Source organism: Arvicanthis niloticus, chromosome 21 (assembly GCF_011762505.2).
Source record: "Arvicanthis niloticus isolate mArvNil1 chromosome 21, mArvNil1.pat.X, whole genome shotgun sequence".
NCBI classification, from domain to species: Eukaryota; Metazoa; Chordata; class Mammalia; order Rodentia; family Muridae; genus Arvicanthis; species Arvicanthis niloticus.
The window spans coordinates 9,495,360-9,500,679 of record NC_047678.1 but is presented as its reverse complement, the minus strand read 5'-3'; the positions used below and the strand labels follow the sequence as shown (position 1 = coordinate 9,500,679).

General features: G+C 43.0%; 2 pseudogenes; both read left to right on the top strand.

Moving 5' to 3' along the window:
• The first annotated feature begins 3,018 nt into the window (after positions 1–3,018).
• On the top strand, positions 3,019–3,143 carry LOC117693890 (small nucleolar RNA SNORA17; annotated as a pseudogene).
• Positions 3,144–3,978: 835 nt separating this feature from the next.
• LOC117693891 (small nucleolar RNA SNORA17) lies at positions 3,979–4,026 on the top strand (annotated as a pseudogene).
• The last annotated feature ends 1,294 nt before the right edge of the window (positions 4,027–5,320 follow it).

Here is a 5,320-nt window from a genome sequence, read left to right as displayed (position 1 = left end):
AAAAAGATAAAGAAATTCTAGCATCGTAAAAGTATTTCCAGGCCGAATAAGCTGAAATAGATTGCACATTAAAAAGAACTACTGAAGTGGAAACTTAAGAGTTCTTTGGAAAGTCTGTTAGATGGTGTTTTGCCGGAGCCAACATGTGAAGGAATGGTTAGCTGAAGTGGATGCAGGTGAAAGACTAAGGCAGACTCGTGAAGGAACATTTGGCTGAAGCAGACACAGGAGAGAGGATGTTCTGCTAAAGCAAGCACATGAAAGGACACGTGATGAAGGATTCTTTGTTAACAATACCCATGTAGTAGTCGGCCTTACATGGCATAGTTGAGCTGCATTTGTTGGTGCTCCATAGAGAGAAACACACCAAAATACTTCTGGTGGTGTGCTGCAGTTTCTTGCCACTTCTGGCAGACGGGGGTTTGGCAGAATGATGTCAGCCGAGACAGAGGCACATGCCGAGGCAAGATATATTGGGACAAGACACATGAAGGACATGTGATGTTTGGCAAGAGTGTAAAAAAAGACTCCGCAGACAGTGTCAGGGCTGAGCGAGGCTTGCTTACAGAGCTGGCTGTGCAATACTTCTAGGTCTGTGTTTGCTGATTTTATTTTATTTTATTTATTTATTTATTTTTTTGCCTCCCTGAGAGAGGCACAGCTGAGAACTTCTCCTGGTCCCGCCTGGTGTCTCTGGTGTCTCGGGTCAAGGCTGAGGCCTGGTTGTCTCTGTTAGGTAGTGCCACCGATGCTGATTTGTGTTTGTTATCCTGACTCTACCGAACTGGGCTGCTGGTGTATTCATGAAGTGATTGTAAGTAGATTGTGTTGCCTGTTAACCTGTGTGCTGAACTGCCAATTTCCAGACAACACAGATGGGAGTTTCTCCAAAGAGTCTTCCTCAACAGGTTCACTACTCTCCTGCAGTCACCCCACCCCATATCCTGTCTTTTCCATTACCTCTGGTGGGTGGTGAGCTGCAAGGGAGGTTAAAACATTTAAGAACCATCATTTTAAAAAAAGGGCTTGAAAAAAATTAAACTTACAGATAGTGCCCAACGTGGCTTAGGCATACCGAGTAACTCTGCTTCTGAAGTAGAGAAAATGGCAGATTGTGGGCGATTAGCAATGTTGCTTAAGAAGATTGGCAAAATGGCAGTTACTGCCACTGGGTGCTGCCCTGCCTTGCTCTCAGAAAGGTTTTTTATTGGGGGGGGGGGGCGGGGAGGCGGGTTGCTTCCTAGTTGCCATGTATACTATTTTGAAAAAGTTTAATGGGAAACCTGGCAATTCTCTTCTGTTAGAGAAGATTGCAGAGTTGGCTAAGCACATAGAGAGTTCGCAGATAGAGGCAGAAGTGCTTGAGAAACACAAAAGGGGGCCACTGGGAGGAGAAAAATGGTTCAGGCTTGGAGAATGAGACCGGGAATGTACTGAACAATGAAAACTGAGGGCAAACTAGGCTGGGAGGTAAACTGCCACCCGGCCCTGCTTCTAGGGTCCTGAAAGAGTAAGAAATAGCACATGTCCAAGAGGTTAAGGTGCAGCCAAGTGAGCCACCAGAGAATGTGCTTGGGCCAACACAGGTGCCTTCAGTCTTCCCAGTCTTGGTGCAGCATCCTTCCCAGTCTTTGTACAGCATATGCCTGCTAACAAAGCTTATAATGAATTAACCTGGTGACCAATACGAATGTCAGATTTAAAGCATTTTAAAGAGGCAATAATAATGTATGGCTTACATTCTTCCTTTGTCAAATAAATGCTAAATACCTGGGCTGGACAGCAAAGGGTTATCCCACAAGATTGCAAGAAATTGGTGTCAGGTATATTAGAAGCTGGTCAATAATTACCATGGTTGTTATGGTGGAGACGTGAAGGCCCAACACTAGCAGAACATAATGTAGCAGGGGGAATAAATGTTACTAAAGACCAGCTGCTCAGTGAAGGGTGTTATGCTGACTTACAAGAACAAATCCAATCAGATGATGGTGTCATTGTACAATGTCCTGTTGCCTCTTTAAGAGCTTGGGATATGGCTGAAGAACCTGGGGGTGGGGGTGGGGGCACAGATCTACTTTATTTACTAAAATAATACAGGGTTCTGGAGAAGCTTTTACAGAACTCTTACAGATGCCACAGTTCAGCTGTGGATAGAGCCATAACAGACCCTGAAACCAGACAGTTATAGGGTACGTATTGTATCTGGCTTTTTTTTCACTAGCCATGTCTGTGGTACCCATCATATACAGTGGGTAAGGTCCAGCCACTTTTTTGTGGTCAAAAATATTATGACACATGTTCTGGATCACAAATACTGAGGAGTTAGAAAGGTTGGAGTATTTTTTAAAGCACTTTTAAAGGTAACAATTGCCTTGACGATCCCTCTGCCTTAACTTCCAGCCTCATTCAGGAGTCTCCTGAGTTATGGTTTTTATGCTACCTGCTCCTCTGAGTTTAGTGGGAAGATGCCCCATAAATCTTATTTCATGAGATATTCTGTATTCATACTTTCAGAAAAAGATCTAGGAATGGTGTTTAGATTTCCCCAGGAGAAGAAATGACCCTTCATAGTTTCAGTGCATGTGAGGGGCTACAGCGTGGGAAGGAATTGTTTCACACAGATATTTTGCTCAAGTTTAATTTCATCTCTGAGTCAGAACATCTGCAAGCCTGAAAGAAGACCTCATTTCAAATTGCAGTCTCCTGTGAGTTATTTGCAGATTCTAGTCATATTTCTTCAAAGATATATTTCTATATGTGATATAGGAAGACTATAGAAAATCCATCAACCATTCATTGAAGAAATTGTCCTCAAGCCTGCCCTGTGTTGGAGTCACTCCCACACTGGGCTTGTCAGTCTGTGTGGTCAATGTGGTCCATCCTGCTTGGCTTTCTGTGGCTGGGCAGGACTTGCTTTTTGCTGCTCTTTAACGTTCTGTGCTTAAACAAACAAACAAACAAACAAAAACCCAACCAAACAAAATACAAAACAAAACAACAACAACAAAAAACATGTAACCTGCCCCCAGAAGAAGCATTTGTAGATGTGACCACTGTATCACATGTGCATCAGGAGGCAGCAGAGAGGAGAAAGGCTATGTCTGTTGGGGACAGCACTGGCCCACACTTGGGGGCCAGAAATGTTGAGAACTGCACTACCCCACGTTTGGGGGCCAAAATGTCTCAGACCGTTCTGTCAATGTTTGAACCCGCACTGCCAAAAGGCTTGGGGGCTAAGTTGTTGGCCCCTACTGCCCCAAGCAGCTCTGGTCTGCGGGTCGGGTTCAGCAAGAGAGAGAGTGAGGACTGACTCAAAGAGTGGAGACCAGACAGAGTGTGATTCAATCCCGTTTATTCTTCAGTCTCTCTTCTCCTCTCCAGGTCCCAAGTCTTCAGTTCCTAGTCCCTAGTGCCTCCAAGTTTCAAGTTTTTTCTTCCAAGTGCTAAGTGGCTAATGTCTAATTCCAACTTCTTCCTCCAAGTGCCAAGTGCCTAATACCTAATGCCTAATAACTAACTCTAAGTTGTACTCCTCTGAGTGTTTAATGTCTACTGCCTAATTCTCTGTTCTTCCTCCAAGTGCCAAGTTCCTAATAACTAATAATTCTTCTTCCAAGTTCTCTAGTCCAAGTGTCTTCTTCCTCAATTCCTAATTCCTACTCCAAGTTGTTTTCTCTGAAGTGTCTGATTCTCTGTTCTGCCTCTCACCTTTTATATGTCTCACTTCTAAGCCATGCCTCTAAGTCACACTTTTAAGTCATGCCCTTAGGCTTTGTCTCTAAATCTGATCTCTAAGTCACGCCCTTAAATCACACACCTTTAAGTCTCACACACCCAAAGGAAGATCCTGGGTATCTAAAGCAAGATGTTATCAGAGTGTGCTCAGTTGTTGTAGGCTATTGTAATCAAATCTCTTACCAGGGTATGTGCCTCAAGATGGCTGCAAGGATGATATCCGCTTTCTGTCAGTTCCCCACATATGTCTATGCTCAGTGTCCTGACTTATGAACATCTGAATGATTAGTACCCCAAAACTCCCTAAAAAAACCAGAAAAACAACAAACCAACAAACAAAACTAACTTGAGACTACCACAAGTCCAGTGTCATGCAGGCCCTGATAGCTCGCCCATGATGACCACCAGACTGGTGCCACAGGGTCTGGATAGGGAGCTAGCCTGAGATGACCAACAGTGGGACACAGTACAGGCCAAAGAAGATGGCCCCTGTCTGTCACCATAATGCCCAAGCAGGGCATAGTACTCCTGATACCATTCTTGAGATGACCCTGGACTCTTAGACAGTCCATCACCAACCAGTAAGAGGAGCAAGTAAGTGGTGAAGAAATGGAAAAGAAAGAAACAGAAGGACGTGGGCACAATGAAGAGGGGCAGATCTGAAGACATGAGGGTAGTGAAGAAGCCTTGTACCAGACCAATGTGTCATTGCAATGAACAATTGCAAGCATAGAAGTGGACAAAGGGGGATACTGTAGGACACACTGTGACACACTACAGTTTCTACAAAGAGTTTTTTTCTTTGTTGGGGGGAGATTGCAAGGGTGGATGCCAGGTATGAGCAGAGTGGGAGATGGGTGGAATTGGACTGCATGATGTAAAATTCTCCAAAACAAATACCAAGTTTTTTTTAAAGCCATGTAAACCTACTTTGACCTTCCTGTTGTTTCTACTTTCATGTCACTAATCTTCGCAAGAGACCACAGTCACATAAGTCATAATGGCAATGATAAATTAGCAATTAATATTTGCTGGTCAATGGGTACGTTATTTTAAATAGACAAGAAAGTTGGAAGGGGTATGGAAGACAAAAGTTTTTAAAGATATTATATACCACTCTGTCTTATTCACATGTATTTTTGTTGGATCTACAGCATCAAATTAAGATTGTTAGATCATGTGATTCTTAGGAATAAAATGTCTTCCTTCCCTCCTTTCATTCTTTTCCCTTCTCTTGTTGATTGTCTATAGTTTCTTCTTTGAGGAGCTTATTGGGCTTTGGTTTTGTTCTCAAACTCTAAGTTCTAAGTCTTTACAACAGAATTGATTCTAGCTGTCTACTATGTCTACGGCTTCTTCTCTAGCACCACTGCTATTCTACTTTAGAACTGGATTTATGTAACTCATTTCCAAAATCGGTCTCCATCACTTGGTTCCTCACAATATATCCTGCACAACTTCCTGGGAGATATCTAAAATTCAGACCTTACAATGGTACCTTCCTGATCAAACTATATGATCTGCCTATGTTACTCAGTTGCCTGGTTTGTAGCAAAATACTTGAGGCTAGCAAATATATAAATTT